General features: G+C 38.9%; 1 long non-coding RNA gene across 3 annotated transcripts; it reads right to left on the bottom strand.

The window, feature by feature from the left end:
- Nucleotides 1-90: 90 nt before the first annotated feature.
- On the bottom strand, nt 91-13,727 carry LOC105029037. 3 transcript variants are annotated; one of them, XR_003782136.2, is made up of 4 exons: nt 13,713-13,727; nt 1,178-1,296; nt 544-808; nt 91-269 (listed from the first exon to the last, which is right to left on the bottom strand). It is a non-coding gene; the product is annotated as an uncharacterized LOC105029037 (long non-coding RNA). The 3 variants fall into 3 exon arrangements; XR_829443.5 differs by lacking the exon at nt 13,713-13,727 and having other exon boundaries at nt 544-811; nt 1,178-1,348; XR_829444.5 differs by lacking the exon at nt 13,713-13,727 and having other exon boundaries at nt 1,178-1,346.
- Nucleotides 13,728-27,732: the final 14,005 nt, after the last annotated feature.

The following is a 27,732-nucleotide window of genomic DNA, read 5'->3' as shown; positions in this document are numbered from 1 at the left end:
ATCTCCAATCTATTTCTTGAGAGTTGAACACCCACCCGACACAAAAAATATGACTGACTTGTCATAGTAAGAATCTACAGAAAACATAAATCAGTGTTGTAAGATTTATTTATTTCTCCCAAACAACAGTAATTGTATTGCTGATTAAAATCATACTCCTATAGTGAGTCTGGAAGTAATAAGAACACAGACATTTCCATTAATCTGCATCCTGTCTTCATTATCTTCACCTCTTTGTCAGGAGGAATGATGACAGGTTATTGGTGGAGCTAAGAAAATGAAAGAGGAAATCATAAAGATAGAATAAGAGAGGATTATTGGGAAGTTCTGAAATTAAGGTAATGGTAAATTTTAGGAGATTCCTGGGAACAATCTGTGGAGAATTACAGCCTTATATTAGTTTATTTGTATGAGTTGTAAGAATTGTGTGTGTACATGGACGCGTAATTGCTTAATGCTTAAAATGACAATGTGTCAGAATAAAATATACAGTTCTTCATAGATTAGGGTAGAGATTATGTTCTGTGATGTTGTGTTACTTACCGGCCCTATTGGCAGCCAGATTGTTTTCCAACGTTGCCAATGTTGGCGTTGCCTCCACCCCCATCTATGTTGCCAATGTTACTTCCTCCACCTCCTGATACATTGCCAATGTTCTCGTTGCCTCCACCACCGTCTACGTTGCCAATGTTACTTCCTCCACCGCCCGATACATTGCCAATGTTCGCGTTGCCTCCACCTCCTGATATGTTGCCAATGTGACTGCCTTTGTTTTTGTCCTCACAGTGTGGTCTACACCTATCCATTTCTGCTATGATACAAAGACAAACAGAGGGAGAGAGAGGCGGGGTGGTTAGAAAAAGAGGTTAAATGTTTAAATGGAAATATAAAGTGGTTGAAGTTTGTATGGCATTGAAGTTTGTATTAACGGTTAAATTATTGTTCTCATCCAAACTGTCCACAAAAAGCACCGATCTCAATATGCAACGTTTATTTTGTGCAATTTCACTCTGTCAGTCACCACTGTAAAATAATAATTTTTCTTATTTCCTATGTTAATAATGAAATTAGAATTAGATTAATCATTTATTTATTTAGCCTTTGGACAAAGTAAATATGAGGCCAAGAGTGATTTCTGAACATAAATCAGAATATGGTATTTAAATAATGTATTTACCTGTGTCAGTGTTCTGCAGCTGAGCTCTTGTAGGTAATAGTGAACAGGTGTTCAAGTGCAGAGTGGCGAGAAAGCTGTGCTTTTATAGGATAGAGGCACGCTGGAAGAGAGACGGGGGGCTGGTTCAATAAATAAAAAAATCCAGGTTATATTATTCATTGCCGATGAACAGAAGAGAATAAAGAAAGCCTTTATAGGGATGGGATCAGTTCCAGATAATTGAAGTCAATCAACATACTGTCACAAAGAGAACCTATGGGCATGATGACACTGACAAAACACAGTCTGGTAAATAATTAATAGTACACTTTTTACTTTTGAGCAGACTATCCATCCTCTCAGCTTCTCTGAAGCTTCTACAGTGGTTCCCTAAGTTTACAGTGTACATTAAATCTCCTGATTTTGAAGATCAACTGGTCTTAGCCAGAAGGGTACAGACAGTGGTTCTCCTGGTTCGGTCTCAGGGGTGCCTGGAACAGCAGGGGCAATGGAAGGCTGGTTGACAAGGTACTGACGACTGTGGGTGAGGAGGTTGGGGCTCCATCTCAAAAATACAATACTGAAATATACTAATTGGATACGTTTTCACCCCGCTTACAGTAACAATCCTAAGTTAGCTCAGTTGTAACCAATCACACTCACCACCGTCACACATCAAGCTCTTTGGACGGTACCTGTTTAGAATTGATGGATTTAACTGATTTCAGGATCATGTCAAGTATATTTGTTAAATTATTTCAGCAGTTGAATAAAACCATAGATACAGTCAAAGATACAGTTTGAAAATGGCAATGGTTGCACATTGCTGTCTGAGGCTGATTGGGATTCTTTTTGAGACAATAGTCCCTTTGGTTACTGAATTTTAAAGATGACGTCTTCCTCAACATCTTTTGGAGAACAATGAGTGGTAGCATAGGATGTGTGGTTATGTAAGTGTAGAGAACTACTAATGTAACATTTTAAAGAACCTAATTTAAAAAGTACTTGAAGTAAAAGAAAGATTGTTAATTTTAAGATAATTAAAAAGATTTCCTGAATGTTGTTAGACCTGATCTTTTACATGCAATAAATAGAAAAAGAAACATAGGAAAGGAATGTATATTATAAACTGCATTACTGCATTTATTGTATGTAATACAAAACAAATAACATGTATTATTTCATGTTATAAAGACATCAACAGTTCCCAATGACACATCTGATTTTAACAAATTAAATTAATAAGATGCTGATTGCTTCACTTGCACCTTGTTGTTTCCTTTACTCCAAACTTTCAGCAAAGGCTGCAGTATCAGTGCTTCATGGGTGACAGTTGTCTTTGTGTTCAGAAGATCAAATAGTTTTTTTATCTTCATACAAAATGTCAAAAAAGATGAAGAGAACACAAGTAAACACAAAATTCAATGTTTAAATTATCATTAAAAAAATGTAAGAAACTTTTTATCCAGTACCAACTGGCCACTGGACCTTGATGGTTCAACTCAGGACTTTGACTACACCACTCCAAAACCTTAATTTATTTTCTTTTGAGCCTTTCTGAGGTGAACATGCTCTTGTGTTTAGGATCATTGTCCTGCTGTATAACCCAATTTCGTTTCAGCTTCAAATCACGGACTGATAATCGGACATTCTCCTTCAGAATTTTCTGGTAGAGAGCAGAGTTCATGGTTCCTTCATTGATGTTAGTAGTGGTTTGCACCTTACAATTCTCCCATGAATAATTTTTTTTCCCACTCTCTTTCTAAATGTTGAATCATGAACGCTGACCTTAGCTGAGGCTAAAAGGCCTGCCATTCATTAGATGTTGCCCTGAGTGTTGTTTCTGACTTCCTGGAGGAGTCGTTGCTGTGCCCATTGAGGAATTTTGCTAGGCTGGCCACTCTTTGGAAGATTCACCACTGCTCCATGTTTTCTCAGATTGGAGATAATGACTCCCACTGCAGTTCGCCGGAGTCCCAGAGCCTTAAAAATTGTTTTGTATCTCACCAATTTCTTTCCACCTGTTTCCACTTTGCACGCTAACTAGACGAGATAATAACGAGATTGTACATTGACGGATGGTTTTAAAAAATATGTACGTATGAAACACCTCACTGAAAATATACTCACGTAGAATTACAATCTAAAAATAGGATCTAATAAGTAGAAGTATTTGTAATTTATTTCTTCTACCCCTGTACATGTTGTACCCTTAAATGGGGGAACAAAGTACAATACAAAATGTGTTGTTATTTCTAAACGTTTCTTCCGATACAGAACATTTTATACTTTAACTCCCTTATTATTTCAAATCCAAAATGCCAAAAAGAACCAAAACAACCAAACTTGTGTCACTGTCCAAATCCTTATGGACTGGACTGCCGGTCCATGCAGATCAGACGTGATCCAAACATTTGGAATATGAAGCCAACAGAAGAAAAATTGCTTCACGCTCTCAATAATTGATTGTCTTTCTTTGCTATCTGGTTTACAATTGTTATTTTCTTTCCTCTATGTTTTAATGTTTTAGAAAAACAAAGTAGTAATATATGTATTGTTTGTAAGGTAATAACAAAATGTATGATATGATGTGTATGATAATTTCAACCTTCAGTCAACTTTCAACAACTCCACCCATGTACTGGAAGGATTTGCTTCAACTATGTGTAAATAAAATATTTGCCTGGAACTTAAATATTTACCTGGATTGAAACTGCTACAGAGAGAAGTGACAAGGGACAATATTTGCCTTATGATAATATTATGAAGTCATGAAAGAATGTTAACCTGTTAATCAGGTAATGTGGTCTCGTGAGCAGAGTCAAGCAGGTAGTCTGCCCTAAATAATATAGGCGGAATAGGGCATTGTGAATAAGACCCCTTTCTCTGAAAAAACAAGGAAAAATAAAGTCTGAAGAAACTTTGCAAAACTGGATAGCCATTAATTTATTCAATTTAATTGAATCTTATTCAATTGCACAGAGAACAAGTGACAACAAAGCATTTGTAGGTTGTTCTGAAGTCACATTGTTTCTTGCTTTTACCTTTTTATACCCCTCCTCTTGTCAGTTCCCAAAATGCTATGTCTTCTGATCAAGATATTTACAACAAAACAAGTCATCAGGCCAACAAAATTATGAAAATAAAATATAGTTCTTGTTCAAAGTTCTCATCTGAACTACCACTACCACTGTTCAGTAGAAGAGTAGGGGATTCCACAATTTTCTTGTCTTTTTGCTTGATGAAAAAGTCAGTTACCATCACCTATATTGATAGTTATTGTATCAATGTCATTCACGAATGAAAGAAAAATGAATGTTTTTGTGTCATGAAATGAAATTGCTTTGGTAGTGTATAGTTCATCTTCAGTCTTGTTAGCAATTGCTCAATTCTTATGACTATTCCATGTAGTAAGTAGATACTAGTAAGCCTATTACTGGTTAATATGCTGTTTAAATGGCCAGTGGCAAAAGCTATACATTTTATAGATTCTGTTTGTGGTGGAGGTAAACGTTTTTCTCTCTAACAGCATATACTGTCTATGGTCTCTAAATAATATGAGTAGTTGTGGGGTTGAATTTTCTCTGCCTCCATTTGAGTGATTTTTTTGGCAAATGTTTATTTGAAACGACAAAACCATATTTTCTTTTAACGTGGTTCCTGCCATTGATATTTGCAACCCTTGTGTGCGTTTGCTGTTTCTGTGAGCCTGTGGCGTGTCATAGGGCCATTTGACTCTGTCATCAAAGAATTGCTTCTCCTACATAGGTCTGTAAAAGAAGTCATGCTCTGTATACACAAGCATGCAAGTTCTCTATCTGGAGTATATGTATTACGTCAGATCTTTGTCTGCTACTGAGGGCCTAGCTCCAATAGTCATGGTTCGCCACTGCGTGCCGATGTAGCTGAAGTTCTTGGATGAAGCGGTGGTTGAAGTTGGTGAATCCAGGAATCTTTGTAGCCCCTTTATGGCGGTTGGTGCTGGACACCACCTGACTGCTTCAACCTTCCTCTCCTCCATTAATAACCCCTGTGAACAGATCTGGTATCCCAGCTAGGAGAGAGAGGTCTGCTGGAATAGGCACTTCACCACTTTGACAGAAAGACGATTCTCATGGAAGCATCCTGAGCCCACACGGACGTAGGCCATGTGACGTTCCAGGGTGACCAGATGAATCAACATGTCAGCGATGTATTGACTCCCTGGAAACCAAGCATGTCCTGGAACACCTCGGGTATTAGCTAGCCCATAGAACATAACCAGATATTCATAGTGGCCAGACTCCGTGCTGAAGGCCGTCTTCTACTAGCCCCCCTCCCGAATCCAGACCAGGCTGTAAGACCTTTGGTCTTGCTTGGTGAAGAGCCGTTCAACCCTCTGGAGGCTGCCATGGTCCGGAATATGAGGACATAGTCCGTAGTCTAGCCATCTTGGTGGAGTTGGAGGAACTACTCACCTCCCTCTCTGCCATCTAACAAATATAAGGGGAGGGCTGTTAGGGAGGGACGATATCCAGATGAGAGTAGGGCTGCATGATTGGTGTAAAATATTGAATCTCAATTTCTTTGACAAATATTGCAATTACGGTTATGATTTGCGATTTTCAAACAAGGGACTAAACAGGGTAGATTATTCCATCCATCCATCATCTTCCGCTTATCCAGGGCCGGGTCGCGGGGGCAGCAGTCTAAGCAGGGATGCCCAGACTTCCCTCTCCCCAGACACTTCCTCTAGCTCTTCCGGGGGGACACCGAGGCGTTCCCAGGCCAGCCAGGAGAAATGGTCCCTCCAGCATGTCCTAGGTCTTCCCCGGGGTCTCCTCCCGGTGGGACGGGACCGGAACACCTTCCCAGGAAGGCGTTCCGGAGGCATCCGAAACAGATGCCCAAGCCACCTCAGCTGACCCCTCTCGATAGATTATCTCTCTTAAAAATAGAGATCATGTCCTACATAATGTGCTATTAAATTGAATAAAAATCTAGTTCAGTGTATTGTATTTTTCACGTATTACCAATTTGAAGGTGAAGCCTGTGTCGACCTATTCATTTAACTGCTCATTTAATTCAATGGTGTTGGCAGCGTTTGCAATTTGTGCGTCATTGCCATAGCTGGTTAGGCAGCTATGGCAACCCTTGCGGTATATTTTCTTCCATATTAAGTATGATTGCAGGCCCCGACATTGAAGCCAAACTTTGAATAACTATGGTGTTGTATATGTGGGACAATATCTTGATGCCACTCACTGGATTGAAGGGAATGTCTTCGCTAGCAGTTGCAATGTTAACTCAAACTAACATTGAAAATCTGAAGTATTTAAACAAAATTAGTCCAGGTATTTAAGTAATCTACAAAAATGCCTATAGCCGCCACCAGAAAAACTATTACGGATGTATGATGCTTGCCCGTTGCCTCAAGTGAAGTGCATCTCATTCACCTTTTTTTTGGAGCTGAAAATCTTTAAACTTGGCAATTTGGATATTGCACATGTCAATATCACAATTCCGATTATAATTTGATAACAATATTATAATCAAATGCACATAACATATTTTATCACTATTATACACTATTATAAGAATTAAACAGCTTCAAAGTTGGGCTGATCTAGGTTAGGCTGATTTGAGTTCACTGGAGCAGAATGGGTAGATATTATGGCATACATATTATATTAGTAAAACATATTTTGCCACAGGGTAGTAATTGAATGATTTGAGTGATTGCTTGGCTACTTTACAGAACATTTCCTGCAATTCCGCATGGCCTGGAAGAGGTGGATGAACTGTTCACCCACTCAGCAGGGCATGGTCCAAAGCTTGGGGGGGATATGATCCTGCTGCACCAGCGTCGCGTCAAAGCCCCTGGTTGAGCAGACTTGGAGAGAGGCTGAGAGAGAAGTGGAAGAAGCCCAGAAAGATGTGCCCAGCCAAAATGCCCTGAAAACTGTTCTGACCCTACAATCTGGGAGTCAGGGGATGATGGTGATGACTGCCTCTTCAGTTCTCTGGAACTGACTCATATTACCTAAATTCAAAAAACTGTATCAAGCTGAGAACAATGCCCCTTTTTACATACTGTTGGTTTAGGCTTTGAAATCCGTTTTGCCCCCTTGGGAACAATGTCTCAATTAATAAAAGATTAATCCATTTCTTACGAATCAACAGAGGGAATAAGACTCAACATTATTTTACAGTTCTAATTGGGTGTTGACGACTGACTGTTTAGTTGGCCATCAAAAATTGCACGTTTTGTGGACAGTTTGGATGAGGTCAATTCTTCAACCCTTAATGAGAACTTGAATAACATGTATGCAGTTTCCATCTAAACACTTAATTCCCCTCTTTCTCTCACCACCCCGCCTCTCTCTCTATTTCTCTATGTAACACAGCAGTAATAGATCACTGTTAATCCCACTGTCAGGACTACAGTAATTCCTTTGGCAACATACTAGGCGGCGGAGGCAATACTAACATCGGCAACCAATCAGATGGTGGACACAATGTTAAACCTGGCAGCATATGAGACGGTGGATGCGATATTAAACTTGGCAACATAACATAACAGTGGTGACTACAACTGGCAATATAATGCTGGCATTGTCAACATTGTAAAAGGACTGGCAACCGTCAGGGCCGGTATGTACCCCAATGTTTCAGGAAGTACTCTGTTGTATTTACATTAGTGTATTTTATTGCGCCATGTGGCCCATCCCATATGGCTATAAGACATGTTGACATTTTGACACGTAATGTACTCTCATGTCCATAAACATTTGAACACAAACACATTTTACCACTCATACAAATAAACAATTAGAAGCCTGTCTTTCTCCACAGATTGTTTCCATGAATCCCCTAATAGTGACAGTTACATCAATTTCAGAACTGCTTATTGACGCTGTGTTTTTCTATCGCTATCTGTTTCTCGCTTATTCTTTTAGCTCCAACAAAAACCTGATATCCGCCCTTCTGACAAAAGGGTAAAGATTACCAAGACTGGATGAAGATTAATGGATTGCGCTTATTTACACAAGGTGTATGGTTATAATCAAGAATGTAACCGCTCTAGTTTTTGGCTAGTAAATACATGTTACTAAACTACCACTCCCTAGCTCAACACCAAGTATTTAAAACTACTAAAATAATTGCAATGTTGGATAATGCATGGCATCAGTGTCTGTATTTAGGACTATGTGGAGTACTTCAGAGGAAACAAACCATGTTACATTAACAGTGGCTCTCAAAAAAATTTCTCCTTTTGACTTTTACACTTTCTATGGTGTCGCAACACTGGCTGCATGTTTGAAGTCAATGTTCTGTTGAAAGATGAGTCTTCTTCCAAGTCCCAGGTCTCTTGTAGACCTAAGTTTTCTTCTAGGATTTTCTGTACTTTGCTAGACCCATTTTGTCCCCTATTTTCAATTGCTTTCCAGGCCCTAATGCAGAGAAGCATTCCCATAGCATGATGCTGCCACCACCATGCTTCAATCTTGCGCCAAACTTAGCTTTCAGCATTGATGTCAAAAAGCTCAATTTTGGTCAAATCTTCCTCTTGGTCTCAGAGTCTCCCAAACTCTAGTCAAGATTAGATCTGCAATTGCCGCTTCTCATAAACATCACTTTTGTGAAGTACCAGGGCTACTTTTGCAGGCTACACATGCTCTCCCAGCTCAGCCATTGAAGAATGTCACTACTTTTTTAGTTGCCGTGTGCTCCTTGGTGGCTTCCTGAACCTCTGCCCTTCTTGCCTGAGTGCTAAGTTTGAGGAGGGCCTGTTCTAGTCAGATTCACAGTTCCACAATATTCTCTACATTCCTTAATAATGTACTTCACTGTGCTTTGGGGGATATTCAATGCCTTGGAAATGTTATTGATGTTTTAAAGAAACTAATTCCGGATTTGCTTTGAATGTTTCTTTTATTTCATTTTATAATTGTTGTAGGAATTGTATTAACCAACTGTGGGACCTCCCAGAGACAGGTGTAGTAAACCTGAAATCATGTGAAACAGCAGATGGACAACCATTTGTTGCACCAAATCTCATAAAGGTTTGTCACAGGCTATTATTATCAGGCTACAGTGGAACACAGGTGTAAACCAATCACGTTTTACAATTCTTAATATGGACAACTCCCCTCAGTATGCAACAATTCACTAATTCCATTAATAACATTTCCAGAGAATGTAATTTGACATTTGATTAAATAAACATATTGGTAGCCCAGGGTTAGCAGGACAATACTTGGAGCACATGTATTAACAAGAGGTAGCAGAGGAAAGTTAAATGGAATGTTAACATAAATGTGAGACACGCAGGGTGGGGTATTGCTGGGCTGCATTCACAGCGGCATTCAGATTTCCCCACTGATAATTTGGCTGTGACTCACTGGAAGAGCAGGTTGAGGCACAGTGGCTGTGGATGGCTTGTCGGGCAGCTCTTGGTGGCTGTACGGGCGCTGTGCTCATAGTGTGAGAGAGCTCTGCTCTTTGTTTGATAAGGTCGTTTGATCATGATAAAACCACCACTTATTGGCAGCTATTTTATGACCGTTTAACCTGATTATTTTAACAGTTGTCCTCAAGATGAGGCTTACCATGATATGTACATAAGTTGTCCTTCATATTGAACAGCATTATAGCGCATGTACCGTAGTCCTTAACATTTGGGGTTTTAACCGTGAAGTGGCACACCTGGTTATATTCCTTGATTTAACAGGATTAGGGCTCTGTATTTCTAAAACATACATATCAGTTATATACACAAGCAAAGCAAATGATACGCGTTCATATTTTATTGATAGTTAGGGTCCAATTGGCAGGAAAGAGGCTAAGATAAACATACATTTAATATGTCTGTTTTAATGAATCCAAAGGTTCCTAACTGTACAACGGAAATATCATTACAAATGCATTTTAAGCATTTAATTGTTTTAAAAAGTATAATTTCAATTTGTGTATTCCTAATTCCTATGAAGAATATTGGAGTATTGGAGTATTTAAATAATTCCAGTTTATAACAGATAGAGCGCATCTTTTCGTTTAGCAGACATTTTTCAATATTCACTCACTTTACAAGCTTCTGTCACTTTATATAGATCAATCCAAGACACTGGGCCTAAAACACTTAACCCAAGGAGGAATTTAAAACTGAATTATTGAAATAATATCCAGATACACCACAATCACCCTTCACATGGCAAACTACCTTCCTTGAGGAGCACTATACACTCTTTAAATATATGAAGGACAACTTATGTACACATCATCCACAGTGGGAAGCTACCACTCATACAACCCACCTAGAATAACTACCTTAAAGTCACCCATCAGTGTTCTGGACCCTGGAAGGCATTAATCAAAAACAATGTAAAACCCACTGGGGGGTGGCTTACAGAATCCTGAAGTATCCTCTTTCCTCTTCTACCATTGCTACTTTCTGAGGCCTTTTAATGATATTTTATTCTTTTTATTGAGAATATGTGTGCCATGTCGAGGGGAGAAATACTTTTTTTTACAGAATGGACTGGGGCCAAGTCCTCATCACTTCATCAACTGTAGAGATCTGGGTGGATGAGGACTGGGTAGGTAAAACATTATCCAAAAGTAAAGTCATGTACTTTTACACACACTATTCTTTGAGATTCATGCTAGATGTACACTATATATTGTTCATTCCTTCTATATTGTTCTATATTGCTGACTTTGGTGATTTGCTATTTAATTGAGTGAAGTTAAAGTTGATCGTTTCTGGGTTTATGGTTGTCTCACCTAGTTATAGTTAGATAAAAGACCTACTGTTTATAGATGACTCACCTAGACCTGCTGGGTTTATGGTTGTCTCACCTAGTTATATTTAGATAAAATCCCAAATGTAATGTCTCATAGAATAGGCATGAATGTTAATACAACTTAAGACTTTTGTGGTTGCAAGGCATCTAGCCAATCCACAAATCTTTGTGGTTGTGCTACAAAGCACAACTACAAAGATTGTTGTGGTCCTGTATGTCTTTTCTTTTCACATCTACAATGAACAGTTCCTCTTGTGTACATTAGGATTATTGGCATGACTAAAGAGCCGCAAGAGGTCATTGTCTACCTGTGTTTTGATGGTCCCAAGTCGTCTGCTAGTATTCACTCACTAGTTGAGCAATATTCTTGGTTATTATTCCTGCAGGAAAGATGTACTGAGTGAAGGGAAGTGGCCTGGTTACGTTCATATTGGACTGTACATGCTCAGCTAATTCTGATGTAAAATTATTTTAAAACAGTCCAACATTGCCTTATATTATCTACTATAATGTGTACTGTTTAAAATATTTTAATAACATATTCTTTCATTCCTGTAAATGAGGGACTTTTATTTTGAAAGCTAAACTAGGAGACTCTGGGAATCCACTATGGTAGCTTACTCCTATTGTACCTGGTTTATAACACTTCTCAGATTTCCCATATCCCACAATCTCTGTATAATACATGTGTCCTGTAAAAATTGAAGTACACATTTCTATGTATAAACACTGACATATTAACAATACATACTTTTTCAGTATCAATACTGCAACAATCCCACAATCGCTTGTAGATTGTCTACAGAATATAAATTAACTATTGGTTCTCTCCAAATGCATTAACAACCCAACCTTAGGTTCTCTGGTTGGAAAAGATAAACACAGGTCAGATGAATTTAGCATGAAAGAAGGTTGAGGTGCAGTGATTGTAGTGGTGTCTGAGGTCCTAGCTATCTCAAAGAGTTTTGAGAAAAAAGATGAGCTGTTTATCAATATATCTGCGTGCACTACACCCAAGTGCTCTACGCTTTCTAATACATGTAACACTGCACTTTAAACTAGTTCATATATTTGAAAAAAACAGCTGGTAGGTTCCAGAATGTTCTGAGGGCTTCCAGCCAGGTCAGCCCTGCCCCCTACACTGCTGCCTCCTATTATAATTATAATAATTAGTGTTAACTAAATCAATATGTCTACTATTTCCTCATTAGCTATGTTATCACAAGTATAATCTACGCAAAAAAAAGTAGATCTTTCTTCCTCTCACCAGGATGCACAATTCTAGATTAAATAAGCTCTCATGTACCCACACATTAATGCTCAAATCAAATTAATGTTATTCAAATTACAGATTATAAAACAAATTACAGATTATAAAACAAATTACAGATTATAAAACAAATTATAGATTTTAAATCGTCCTTCAAGACCTATAATTTCCACAGTCATTTTAGATGATTTTCAAAAATACATTTTTGCAAGACCCCTGAAACATGAAAAATACATCTTATTGGGGGTCCCTAGTGACTTAATGCCTTACAAGTCCGAAGGGCCTTGGCCATCATGGTACCCATACTCCTCATGGTGGCGCTGTAGCACTCAGTCGAAAATGGAAAAAGTTAATCTCAGATCTCATGAACCGAATGTCGTAGAGACATGCAACCAAGTTCCAGATATACCCCTTCTCATATTCCTCATGGTGGCGCTGTAGCACTCAGTCGAAAATGGAAAAAGTGAAGCTCAGATCTCATGAACCGAATGTCGTAGAGACATGCAACCAAGTTCCAGATATACCCCTTCTCATGCTGACCAAAAAAGTCTCTGGTGTCTTTCAAATGGATTTTCATCCATTTGGAATTTGGTGAAAAACACGTTAACAACATCTCCTCCGAGACCGCTGAACGGATTTGCATGCCATTTGGTGTGAAAGACCTTTGAACCATTATCTTTAAAAGTTATATAAGGAAAGTTGATATCTCAAATAGTACGGCCGAAATCAGCTAATCAAATTGAGCTGGGCAGGTCTATGACCTTATATCCCCTCTGTAATACCATGATTCTCATATGTTGAGGAGAAGAATTGTTTTACGTGACCCTTGTATATTGTTATTGTTTTTCAAAGACACAAATCAGCCATGAAGTGATTGGAGCCACTGTTTTTGTTGGATGTATAGCTATTAGCTATATAGTCTTTGTGCAAGACTACTCTTTAGTTCCGTTAATAAATATTATTTTGTCCACGTTATTTCAACAAAAATGTAATGGCTGAGGTAAAAGTTGCATTCTGCTGTTTAAATAGTGTAATGATTAAAGACACATAGAAAACCAGGAATTGAAACCTGTCAGCCACAACAATATACATCCCTCCTAATCGCCTGAACTAGGATTGCCTGGTTCCTTTTCTGGTTTCAAGGTCTTTTGGTTTTGTTTTGATTTCCTCTCCTTCGATTGGACATCCTGACTACTAACGGCATTGCAAAACATTTCTCTATTGAGAGCATGCAGTGAGATGCTTCCTATGCCCTGCTTGGCCCCCTGAAACTTTAATTACTCTTACTTTTTGAGGGTCCGTTTTCAAACAGAGCTTTAAAGTGAACAAAGCCGTTTTGAATAGAAAGACAAGACTACCCATGGCTCTTTAACTTGGTTCCATGATGTGCTGCAATACTGCAGTGTCTGAGATCACATGTTATTGTAATGACTACTGGCAACAACAATCAATAGATTCCTATCCAGCTGACATGTACTTCTTAAAACAGTTTGGCACTGACCTTCCTTGTCCAAAGTATACCCACTACAATCGTTGTTCACGTTCCTTGTGCCATTTTTAAGGCGGGATCCAGTAGCTTCATTGGGTGTGGTTCTGGTAGATTCTCCCCCTCGCACACCGTATTTCATGCATCATTGTGGTCTTGTCTGCCCAGTTGTGCATTAGTTTTGCCATCTTCTCACTCTGGTCAAGAGATGGGGAGGCTTCCCACTGGGCTTTCTGTGTGGTAGCAGTGGCAGTTGTAGATATGTTTGCTTTCCTGAAAAGGTTTTAAGGCGGGCCATTGTTTTTCCTTTTATTGTTTTGGGCAGGCATTTTGGCATGCCATGTGAAAATTCTTGTAGCACCATCTGGTTGTAGTCAATGCACTGTTTGTGGCCCTGTTGTGAGCATTTTATGATTGGATACAGCCTGTTGGTTATGAACCTGGTTTTGGCCTGAAGTGTCGATCGTCAACAAATTCATGATTCCCTGAACATATCTGGCTTCTTTGGTTCCAGAATGTCTGGTTCTCGATTAAATAATTAGGTTAAGATTGGGTGAATTCATGCATGCACGCAACCAGGGCCGGCCCTAGGCATAAGCAACATAAGCGGTTGCTTAGGGCCCCTGACCGCTAGGGGGCCCTGGACTGCTAGTGAGCCCCGGGCTGCTAGGGGCTTAGGGCCCCCAAAAGGCTAGGACCGGCACTGCACGCAACATTCAAAAGGTCCACATGACAATGACAGAAAATGCAATGTGCATCGTGTCCATCACAAGAAGTAAAAAGATACATCACAATATTTAATAGTTTGGAAAAATAAAATATTGTTACCGCCTACAATAATCATGTAGATTATTTTTCAAAATAATTTGTATGTAACATAAATTCTTAGTACATTTTTTTAGTATATTTTTTATTAGTAATCACCCATGTCTATGACTATTTGATAATTAAATCATGCAATGTCACTTATGAATTTACTTTTTCTGATATTTCTTGCCAGGCTTTCAATATCACTTTTGTAACAGCACCAGTATACTAAAATACTAGGTTGAAATTGCAAGCATACAGTAACAGGTTTTTTCAGTCAAAGCGAAATAGTGTTGGGTTACGTTGGACAAGTATGGGTGGAAAACGTTGGCCAGATAAATTAATAACTTTTTTGAAAGATTATGTTAAAAAATATATTCTTCGGAATGGTCTAAACTAAAGGATCTATTTGTTTTCTAGCAATTGATTCCCTTCGTAATATGTGGGGAAAAATTCAGTCTTCTGTGTCAATTGTATTTTCTGAAAAGGGACAGGCAGTGGTGACGGAATAGAATCTAATTCGTGAGTGAGCTCCGTGTTTATTCACATTCATAGAATAAGTTCCACTTAGCCTAGTAGGCAGCAGTTTTGGTTCAGTTGGTTGTCATGGATTCTGTTCAGGCTAGACTTCCTCCATTCTTGCTGGAGCCGAAAACACAGTGTTTGCTCAAGTTCTGGTTTAAAGCTTGGTAAGTGACGAATCCACTTCTCTGGAATACCCCTCTTTAGGGCTTTATCAGGCGTGATTGTATTTGTTTTCACATATATGCATGACGCATGTTTGTTCCCCACTGTGGCACTTCAGTCCTTCCCTCAGGGAACCAAGGTTATATACATAAACCAAGTAGTTTTTTAACACATGATTTTATCTTTTTACATGATGTGCTAGAGCTAGATATTCAGACATGTTTGTTGTATTCTTTACCTCTCCTCCCTGAGGTAGTTCTTCCAATTACCTATCTTTACCACACTTTTACAAATTTTGGTCTATACCAACTCTGTCACTTAGTTCACAAATATAAACCTTTTCCGTTTGGATGTGTGTCGATCGCAGAAGACTTCACTATCCAAACTGCAGTGGCTGGACTTTAGGGTGCTATATTAGTTTGCCACAAAACAGGATGACCTAAAATGTGCATCATGGGGCACTTCACCCTGGGGGTACCTTAGGTGGTGTGTATAATGTCTTAGATATTTCTTGGACAGTGAGATTTGTTTCACACCTAATTGGCCAAAAGGAGTGAGGAATGTTTTGCACCCACAGTATTAAGTCACTCTGTGGATTGAAGGTTGAACGAGATCTGAAAAATAAATGTAGTTATGTTTATTTTTACTAAGCCTTTATGACATACTGATTGCACTGTAAGTCAATTTTACATGTAGTCATGGATTACCTTGAATGTTAGAACCATCGGACGTCTTTCAGCAATGTTCCTATCAGCAGATATATTGATAAACGTACAAGTTGTGAAAATGTTTTCTGTTTCAAAAATAATATAATTCTAAGGCCATTGCTTCCTACTCTACTGTAATCCCTCAACTCCACTGTTTTTTTTAAACATCATCCAGTTAGAATGGATACTGCTAGATAACTACATTTACAATATGCAACACAATGGCTTGTTGTAATAGTTTGATCCGGAGTAGGCTACTATACAATAGATTTGAAAGACAGTGGTTGGCAGATATACTGGGATTTTCCTGCCTGGTGAAACGCATTCAGATACAGATTGAAGAATGTAATCACATTTGTTCAACAACAGTTTACCAAAGCGGCAAAAGAGTTAATTCTATTGATTGGTCAATAACATGCTACATGCCACTTGCTAAACAAACAGTGGGAATTTATTCTTATTTTGGCTAACTATTGAGATCTGTGGCTGGAATTCTATTGTATAATGTAACTATAAACAAACGCAAATGGAGATACTTTTTCACTAGAAATCCACTGTACAAAGCCCACTATTTCTAAACTTGGTTACTTTGCTGTTATTGCAATAAATGGTGGCATCCTTCATAGAACAAGAGGAGAGTTGAGTGAGCATGAGGTATTCTTAGATATTCTTACTGGTAAATATGTGTTAATTAATGTATTTGTGTTTGCCAACTGCAGCTGAATGTAAGGCAAAGGCATAGCCTAGTCTTTAGTTAAAAGAGAATTAATTTGATTATTGCTCATTTAAAACCGTGGCTATGGGAATGAGTTATTGAGATCTGTCGCAACCAATGCCTACTATTTTTAAACATGGTTCTTATACTGTTATTGCAACAAATGGTGGCATTCTTCATGGAACATCCAGATTCAGTAAGGAAGCATGAATTCTTATTTCAACCGGTAAATGTGTGTTAATGTTTACGTTTTTGCTGTTTAGCTGTGAATGTACAGAATTATCTTCATCAAATGTATCAATTGAATGTATAATATCTACTGGTAAATAATATTCTTGTTGGTTGATATGTTGTATAAGGGAGAGAAACACAAGTGTGTTGACTAATGAGATTGTTGTAGTTAATTATGGGTGCATTATTGGTAGAGGCACCAAGAAAACAAAACGTGAAAGAGCACGTTTGCTGGTAATTACTACAGCCTGGCACAGGACACCAAAAGGCCACGACCAATGTGAGTGTTTGAAAAATAACTTATTTTAAAAGTGTTTATTTTGCATCTTTAAAAAAAAAAAATTCTCCAGTTGCCATTTTGTTTTAGGGGCACATTAGGAATTCTGGCTGTTGTGGTATTTTAAAAACTGTCCGATAGTGAGGAAGTAGATTCAACCACAAAATTCTAGTTGGCATGTTCTAGATTGTGTTTTGGAAATCTTGTGTTGTTATGACACAAATATATAATTTCTAATATTAGTAATTAGTACATTAAGTAGTAATATGTTGAAATTACACTTTAAAGATGAATACCACGATTTTTGTAAGTGAATCAAAACAGGTCCCCAAATGGTGTACCATATCATATATAGTATGTGCTAATTTATAGCCATCAAAACCATATCTCATCAAAACCACTTATTTCCACTAATTGTGTGGTTTTCCACACTAATTGTGTGGTTAAATGAGGTATAATTACATGTAGAGTAAAACTAGAATCTCACATGAACACCCACATGCTGTTTTTGCGTTTCTTGTTGTAATAACATTTTACAGGACACATACTAAATGTTTAGTTTTCAAATATTTATTAGAATTTTCCAGAGTAACTTTCAATGGAGGCATTCATCCTAATATAGCTAGGTGTGACAACCACACAACACATCGATAATGAGTACACTTTTTTTGAACAAACTAGCTATTAGCAAATTCAGTGGTAGAAGAAAAGAAAATAAAGTATACACCTAGTGTGAATCTGGAAGTGCAATGTGTGTTAAAATACATTACTTTACTTTTTGGGGGTGTGGTCTAACCCTTCCTCATCCACCCAGATCTCTCCGTTAAGGGTGAACTTCACCTCTTGTTTGTCAGTGATGATGTACGACTTGGGATTACCATCATTAAATTCTGCAAGTCGATTTTTTAGCCCACACATTGGAGATTTCTCAGGGCAGCAATGTGTTTGGTCGCTTTTTACTTTAAAGCCAGTGACGTAGAGATTCTGAGACATGGGGGTTTTGTAAAGGGAGTGTGCCGAGATGAGAATGGATTCGCCCTCCTTAAGTTCATTCCCGTCTATGAGGTCTTTGTTATCCATTAGTCCCGGCTTGTAGTAGAGACGAATAGGGGAGTTTGTTGCGTTCGCTATGGTGATGCAGGGTGCGGCAGTGTTTGCTCCTGTTAGAGAACAATAGAACAACATAAATAGACAAACAGAGAGAGATAAAGAGAAAAAGATAGCGAGTGATTAACTGGACAATGCTGGAATAAATGTGGTGATTATTGGGAACATAGATTGGAGCAACATACTGTAGTCTCTCAATTGTTCATTTTAATGCCAATGCTGGAACTGGTACTTTTGCGTGTGAAATGTGTATGTAAAAGGACAGGGAACGGATTCTTTCAAATTTGAAATTATATTAAAAAAAATATCTTGTATGAAATAGGTCATATAGCACAATAAGAAATGTATGTTCTTAATTCATATACAAAGTGCTTCCTGCTGAACATGGTTACATACCAGATTGACAGTTAGGTTGAGCATGACGGTCAATGTTAACAGAGCCACCGATTGAATTGTTGGACCCAATGTTATTACCCTTGCCACTGTTGTCATTGTGGCTGTCAACGTGGCTACTACTACTTCCCATTGCTGCTATGATAGTCAGAGGAGAGAAAGGGAAGAGAAAATGCCAATTTAGAGTACAATATACATTGAATACGCTGATATTAAAATGAATCACCAAGGGAATAATAATAACAATGAGATTAAATAAAGTGAAAAAAAGCATAGTCTTAAAGAACTGTTTCAGACGTGTAATCCGGAAACCTTAAATTAAGTAACAGTGATAAAATAGTAATGTTTGAATTGAGTAATAGAAGTTGTTCATTTTGAATGACTACCCATATCTGTACTCTGCCCCATACACAATATGCTTTGTAATGTCCCTCAGTCATCTGTGCTCAGGATAATAGTTGTTTAAGAATTGTTCACTCGCATTTCACATTTCTGATTAAATGTGGCAGCTAGCATTCAGACCTGGTTATTTTTCTCTTAATGAAGAACTTTACTCAGGGGGCCTTTAGGTGGTATGTATCATGTCTCAGAGGTTTCTAGGGCTGTGAGCATTCAGTCACACATATTAAGACTTGTTTGGAGAGGGATGGGGTTTTTTGCACACCAGAAACCCAACAGCATTGAAGGTCGAGCAAGCTCTGTAAACTGAACTGTAGTCATTTGCTGAATATACAGCTAAATACTGCAACACTTTCCATTGCGAACTCTATCACCAACCAACAAAGGAAGATAGGAGTCGCTTCTAAAGTTAAAAGTCATGGCTGCCTTTGTGCTGTTATTTATCAAGTAGATTTTCTGATATTTACAGATATCATTGTTAAAGAAACAATGCTGTTTGTAGCCATTCCAGTAATTTAAAGAAATTCTGTCAATGACCATTCAGTTAAATAATTATAATGATTTGTTTTAAATAATGTATTTACCTGTGTCTGTGTTGTTCTTCAGTGCAGTGGAGGGCTTGATTGTTGTTATGATCAGGTATTTCTAGTGCCAAGTGGAGAGATTGCTCTGATTTTATAGGCTTAAAGGAGTCCTCTTCCACTCCTCCATGACGACATCACGGAGCTGGTGGATGTTAGAGATTTTGCGCTCCTCCACCTTCAGTTTGAAAATGCTCCACAGATGCTGAATAGGGTTAAGGTCTGGAGACATGCTTGGCCAGTCCATCACCTTTACACTCAGCTACTTTAGCAAGGCAGTGGAAGTGTGTTTGGGGTCGTTATCATGTTGGCACGTGCTCTTATACCTGCCAGCAGGTGCTCTTGTACAAAGCGAATTACAGTAGAGAGTGCATTCACCTTGTCCTGGTGCCCATGGGAATCTATTTAGTGTCACAGCTTATTTTTAGGCTGCATCCAATGCCAACATTAGACGCTGTAAGGTGTATTACTTGTGAGAATTAGAGTTCTCAGTTTCGGCCTGGGTTGGGCTCTGTCTGTGTTTTAAATAATGTCATCTGGCTGAGCTGGGTTCGGGATTGACGAACTGAAAGAAATAGAAACGCTGTGTACTCGTGGGACTGGCGCTTTCCTCAGTCAGCTGCAATGACCAGAGCAGGTGTGCTGTTGAAGTTTCTATTGATGACAGTTATCAAATAGTTTCTATTTGGCTCTGACTGAAATGTATGTAAGAGAGATTGCTTGTTTTGAGCAAAATAATAAAACGTTCGATAAATGTGCCTTTCCTGCTCTTTTGACATGACAGATGCATGAAGACTAACTACTCCGACTGATATACAGCATGCTACTGTACACGTTCATAATAATCATCAGAGGAATGGGAATAGGTCGTGCACTACCTGCTTGTGGTGTGCCACTGCCAAACATGTTAACCAGACACTAGAAATTGCATCTGTTCCTAATTACAAACATCCCCTACCCACATTATTAAAGCAAATCTCAGGCTTTTGTTTCAGGATTCCTTAATGGTTTATTTGTGTAATATTTTATTTTCCATTATTGATTTCAAGCATTATCTAATTTCTTGATGTTGGCTTACACGATCTCCAGACAGGCATGAGTTTGATCGTAAGGATATGACAAAGATAATATAGAAAAATACCAGCTCTGTCGTTGAACTGAACGCATTAACATTTTATGCCACTGTCCTTCATTGCCTGTAATTTGCTAACATAGCCTATCCATCTTAAAACAAATCTATGCTAGTGATGGTTTGGCAATTCGCCAGTACAATTATTATTATGTAACAGCTCAATAGTTAGTAATGCGTGTGAGATTTTTGTCACAATACCTAGAATGCACATTATTCAGAAATTATAATAATACAACATTTGCTAAATATGATTTATTAATCCTACATGAAATGTCAAAGACGGTGATTTAAAATCTACATGAGACCTACAGGTTACCTACTTGGTTAATTCAAACATTATTCAAACAATAATTTCAATACAATAGAGAAAGTAATTTGTACATATCGCCAAGAAGAGCAAATTACTTTGTGAGTGAGTGACTGATATCCCTTGGTCAATAGCGTAGTGGTTAGAGACATGGGCTGCCATGTAGGGCCCAGTGTTTGAGCCTCGCCACAGTCAGAACAAATTATGGATTAGGATTTGTTCAGGATAGACAAAAACTTTGCTGAACTCAACCTGCTCTAGCTACGTTATAGTAAGCTTGAAATAAAACTATTTATGGTCATATTTTTGATGTACGCATCTGTGCATGCTTTTTGGGGTAATAATAATATTACCTTTACTGGGTTGTGTGGTTGTCTAGTCTAGCTATATTCAAATAGATGGTCTACTGTAACTGGACACGGACATGAGACGCAGAGCCTCATGGTCTGTACCCCTCCTTTTGTTGGAAAACCACAAAAGGAGGGTGTGATGGCAATTCCATCGATCAACACTCTTAAAGGAGTAAGAAACAGAGACAAAATTATCTTGGCACAATTTAACAGTTTATTATTATTTGCAAATAAGAGAGACGCGTCAAACGCTTACAAATATAATCATCAGAGGAGTCTCTAACGTAATACATGAACAGTCCGTATTTATTACAGTTAAAAGGGGTGTGGTAAGTTGTTGCCCATCTGTCCTATGTCAATAAAACACATTCCCTTTGTTCTATCACATGTCCTGGGCTTCACACAAGGGACAGGCTGTCCTCCCTCACATGGGTAACCTTCTCAACTCCTGAGGAGTCACAATGTCTGGACAATCAACAGATAGACACTAAAGGGTTATACAGATTTACTGTTTTATGAGTAGCGCTCTAATCCGCTGGTGCCGGTCAAGGATGTCCCCTAGGCAAACACCAGATCCCTCTCGGCATCTTTAACTAGTAACCCATATATACATGTATGGGATGACAAAGTATACATCAGTGCAAGAATTTCCACAACAAGGGGTACAGACCGTAAACTGAAGAGCAGCAAAACAACACACTTACTCCAAACAATGATGGACAACTAAGGGACACACAGGGCAACTTGAATAGGATCCCCAATCAGAGGCAATAGGGAGCAGCTGCCTCTGCAACCCAGTCAGGACCTGACAATTTGAAATAAAGAAAAAGTAAGAAAGAGAGATAACATGACATGTTTGGGGTTTCCACCTGGTATCTTAGATAGGCTTTATCTGTGATTGCTGGCCCATTCCAAAATAAAATTTCTGACAGAATATAAAAATAAGATAAATATAACTATATTTTTGTGTATTCATTATAGCTTGGGACAAAGCTCTTTACAGATATGTACAGCACGCAAACTGGGCCGCCACCAAATAGATGATCTAGGGGTGACAAAAAAGAGTGGTGAGGGGGATACATTTAGAGTGAATATTAGAATACAGTCGGGGGCAAATATGTAATTTGGTTGAACCAGCAACTTATCTTTGGTCATGTCCTTCAATGTCAGTGACTCAATTAGCTTTAACATTTGTCCTTCCTTATGGCACTGTGGAAAATTTATTTATTACCATATATTTATTTATCCATTATTCTGCAAATCAACTGTATTAAATGGACTGTTTTAGACTAGGCTTGAATTTGCTTTAGACTGTTCATGGTTAACACAGATAGAAGACCTAGGCCAGCATGTCCTGTTTTTTGAAGTGATTATGGCCACAACCAAAGGTGCCAGGCCTCAAACCTATCTTATCTATGGCCCAGCTACAGATGGCTCCAAGATGAAGTTGCCTGTGTCTCCTCTGTTTCTACCACTTGGGCAGGACTAGGGGTAGCTCAGATCAGGAAGTCTGTTAACTCTGACCTAGAACTATGGTTGCCCTGACAGTGTAGGGTCCAATCCCGTTTTCCTATTAGTTTGGCGTCTTGTTTTTGTACTTATCTTATAGCATAAGAGATAATATTTTGGGAGGCTGACAAGGAGGGGTATAAAGAGGTGAAAGCAATAATGTATGATCAGAACAATTGTTATGATACTACTTGGTACTTGGTACTCAGTCTCTGTTTTGACAATTGTTCCCGTGGATCCATGTAATAAAACTGAAATATTGAACTGTTTGTCACGGTGCGGTGAGGATCGTACACCTCCAGTTCCCATCACCCCACAAACACATCCCGGACTTGTCTTTGAGTCACGTCTTCAACTATTCACACCAGGTCCCAATCATCTCGTTAGTACGTGTTTAAATGTTTCCCCCTCTGCTCCCCACATTTGTCGATCTTAGTTGTTGCTGTCTGTTTGGCTTTTTGTAACCGTAAATGCGACTACATCGAATGTATCCACCTGCGCCTGGTTCCTGCACTACCAGCAACGTTACACTGTTATACAAACGGCTGCTGACTCTCTTTTCATAATAAATTGCGAAAATGTTTCCATCTTCCACTGTACAATGTTTAAAATTGCAGGAAATATTCTGTAAAAATGCTCTAACCTATGTCAAATATTCTCTATAAATCACTCTACCCCAGGGGTGGGCAATTAATTTTTACAAGGGGCCACATGAGAAACCAGAACTGTGTCAGAGGGCCACACCAACGATAACTTGAACTTAATTCTGCTCAACTTTCTTCCGTTGTAATATGCACTAAATTATATATTTTGAACAGCTGGTACTGATAATCGGAAGAATAAAACTGTTCTGTAAATATTTATATTAGGCAATGTGAAATTGTGGTGTATAGGTCAAATAAGAAAACAAAAGCAATTATTGAATCAGTGCAATTTTTTTAAACTTGTTAATCTCCACAAACAATGAAAAACAACTTAACAAGTTTATAGAAATACAGCAATACAACAAACAAAAACTTTTTTCCACCTCATTTTACCTCTTCAGTGAGAATAATCCTGTCTGTTCTGGGCTTGAAAAAGGGCATTGAAATCTGGCTGAATGTCTGAGGTGGCTATGCGAAGGACAGCTGAGAGGTGGTCATCAGTGATAGAGGATCTGTGTTTGATTTGTTGAACTTCATCACTGAGAATGTCTGTTCACATACATAGGTAGATCCAAAGAGGACTAGAATCCTCTGAGCATGCCTCCTCAGGTGTGGAAAGTTCTCCTCTTTGAGGGAGGAGTAAAAGTCCAGCAGTGAGACTGACCTGAAGTGGTCTGCCAGAAGTGTGTCAGACTGCAGGTCAATGAGTTCTATCTGAACATCACTTGGTGCATTATCCACACTGCAGTTGAAGGGAGAAGAAACCATGTGCATTTCACTCTCAAGAGTTTTGAAATCTTGAAATCGCCTCAAAAACTCTGCATGCAGTGCTTCTAACATGGTTGAGTACTTGTGGATGTGATCGGCTGATCTTTTGGCTTCCTTTAGGGTTGGCTAGTGGTCAGAATGTTGTCCTTCACTTGGCTTGAGATAAGCTGCAACTTTCTCATGAAAGCCTTCACTGCACTGTACATCTCGTGCACAAAAAGGCCCTTGCACTGCAGTTTGACATTTAGTTTGTTCATTAGTGCAGTCACATCCACAGCGAATCTGAGGTCTACCACCCAGTCTTTATCTGAAAGCTCTGGGATGTTATGTCCTTTCTTAACACAGAAATCCTGAATCTGGTCTCTCAGGTCCCAGACACTTTTCAGAACTTTGCCAAGGCTGAGCCACCTGACAGTGCAGTGATAGCTTATTTCACCATGTTCAATCTCATTTTCCTCCAAAAATGCAGCAAATTGTCTGTGATTTAATTCGCTCGCTCGGATGAAGTTAACTGTTTTAGTTGCAGCATCAACAACATGGTTCATTTTTAACGCTGTCTTACTGTAACGACTCGTCGTGGTGTAGTGTTGGAGGAACCAGGCGCAGGCAGTACTCTCGTTCGTGGGTTTTTATTAAAACAACAAACAAACCAAACACGAACAGAAAACGAAACTAACTACTGACTGAATGAAAATAAAGTGCGCGACAACGCGTCTCAACAATCAACAATCAACAATCAACAATCAACAATCAACAATCAACAATCAACAATCAACAATCAACAATCAACAATCAACAATCAACATTCAACAATCAACATTCAACATTCAACATTCAACATTCAACATTCAACATTCAACATTCAACATTCAACATTCAACATTCAACATTCAACATTCAACATTACATTAACAACACTCACCGGTATACTAACAGACAGCAACAATGAGCCACAATGTGGGGAGCAGAGGGGAAACATATATACACATACAAACGAGCTAGATTGGGACCTGGTGTGGAAGATTGGAAACATGTGACAGTCCGGGATGTGTTCGTGAGATATGGGAACTTGTGAAAATATGGCACGGTGGCGCTGCTGCTCACCGCACCATGACACTTACATTACACTTCCTGATGTATTATACAATGCAAAAATGTCAATTTCTGCAAAGGGTTCATTTCTGTCACTTTATCCTGCATTCTCTTTAAAAGTCAAAAACATTTCCCCGTCAGATTTGGACAACCGTCTGTTGTCACACCTGCCAGCTTGTCCCATTTCAGTCCTAAATATGTCCAAACATGCATTTACCTCTGTGAACAAGTTATTACCAGTGGTTGTCCCTTTCATTGACTGCATGGCTGCCAACTCCTCCGTGATTTGAAAGTTTGCAGTTATCCCACTTAAGAAGATGAGTAGCTGGGCGGTGTCACGTACATTGCAGCTCTCATCCAAGTGATGTCCTCAACCCGCCTCATTAGAGTGCGTCGGGAGAGTGACACGTTCACAACAACGTAACAGAGTCCAATAAGCACTCGTTAATAAACTCTCCGTCAGAAAACGCCTTACCTTTTCTGCCGATTTTGTGAGAAATTATATAACTTGTCCTGACGGCTGCATCTCTGGGGGTGTGAAGTTTCGTAAAAAGTCCTTGTTGGGTTTGCAGTTTTGCTAGCAACGCATCAGACTCCCACGTGCGCTCTTCATCAGACAGATTTCTGTATTTATCCTAATGCTTGGTCGTGTAGTGGCGATTCAAATTATAAGCCTTTAACACAGCAACCTGTGTACCACAGATAAAGCAAACGGCATTACCTTTAATTTCTGTAAAGAAATACTTGGCAGTCCATGTTGAAAACACGGCATTCGTTATCAACTTTTCTTTTCTTAGCGTGAGCCGACATCTTGAGGGTAACCTGGCTAGCCTCACTTGTCGCTGTTCACCTTCACTCTCAGCCCACGCACGCATATACGTCCATACGTAAGTAATACAAACGTAACGCTTTTCAAAATAACATTTCCAAAGGCCGAAAACCAAAAACCCCGAAAGAAAATATTGTGTCAATTATTCGGTGGCCGAATTTTCGGTGCATCCCTATAATTTATGATTGGCCTCATGCGGGGACGTACAAAGGGCCGGATGTGGCCCGTGGGCCGTAGTTTGCCCAGGTCTGCGTTTTTGGATGGTGAACATGCTGCCCTCTGGAAGAAATATAAAACTTGGTCAGAAGTTCACATTTCAGTGGTAAAATGACTGGATGTACACAGCCACAGATAAAATGGAGTGGCTAAGACATAATAATGCACTTTATTCCTTGTGTGAACCTTCGTACCTCATTGTCTATTATAGATTTGATACCACCAGCTGTTAATCAGTGGTACCATATTTGAATATCGGGGGGGGGGGGGGGGGGGGGGTTGTGTCCCTAAAAATATATTGTAATTCCGGCCTTGGTTTTAGGCATTGCATGCTCCACTGGACATGCTTCACTTCTATCCTGACATTAACTTAGGAATGGAGAAAGTGTCATTCATGGCTCAGTTTTCACATGAGAAAAACAATATAGGTAATTTAACTGAATTCAACACCAGCTGTTTATCAGTGGTGGTATCAGCCTGCTGGTAAACATTTCATTACATTTGTGTGGCAACAGAAACCAGATCTTTATTTCCACAGAACACAGTAAATGATGACTGGTGTGAATTGAAATATGTTTCTTCAGATTTCAGAGCAACTGTTGTTACAGTATTGATGGGGTCAGAAAATATGTCAAAGTGGATATCAAGGTGAGTACATCTTCCCACTTCATAATACACTGTTGTAACAAGATTAGACATGAGAGGAAATGGGCATGAGAAACTTAACACAACGCATATGTGCTGACTAACTCTGAACAAAGGACAATAGATAAGATGCGATGCCTGTTACTGATGGGCCCCACACATCCTGTCCATACATTCTGTCAATACCTCCTGCTAGGAGCTGTCCATGTGACTGTCATAGGCTCTATGGATAGGCCCATTGACCATAGGTTGGAACATACCATACAAGGGTCTTTTGTAGGATAAACCTTTCTTATTGGAGGATATTGGACTGTGTATGACCACTGACCACCTCTCATGTGTCCTGGCATAAAAGACTGTGTTAACTTTGTAATTATTGGAGAACACGTAAGAACTACGGAAGGTCAACATCGTAGACTCATGCTGAATGAAGATGTCTCTCTTTTTGTAGATGGTCTATAGATTATTGGTTCTCTCCAAATGAAGTGTTACTCTACACTAGGTTTTCTAAGGAAAGTCAAAGTGCAGTGGTTATAGTCGTGTCTAAGATCCTAACCATCTATGTAATTTCTTCTTTGACAGTTGAGCTGTGTACTTATGTGTTCCATGCTCGTTAACATGTTATATTGCCCGTGCACT

Source organism: Esox lucius, chromosome 9, assembly GCF_011004845.1.
Source record: "Esox lucius isolate fEsoLuc1 chromosome 9, fEsoLuc1.pri, whole genome shotgun sequence".
In the NCBI taxonomy this organism is placed as follows: domain Eukaryota; kingdom Metazoa; phylum Chordata; class Actinopteri; order Esociformes; family Esocidae; genus Esox; species Esox lucius.
The sequence above is the reverse complement of the archived record's forward strand: the minus strand, read 5'-3'. Positions and strand labels throughout refer to the sequence as shown.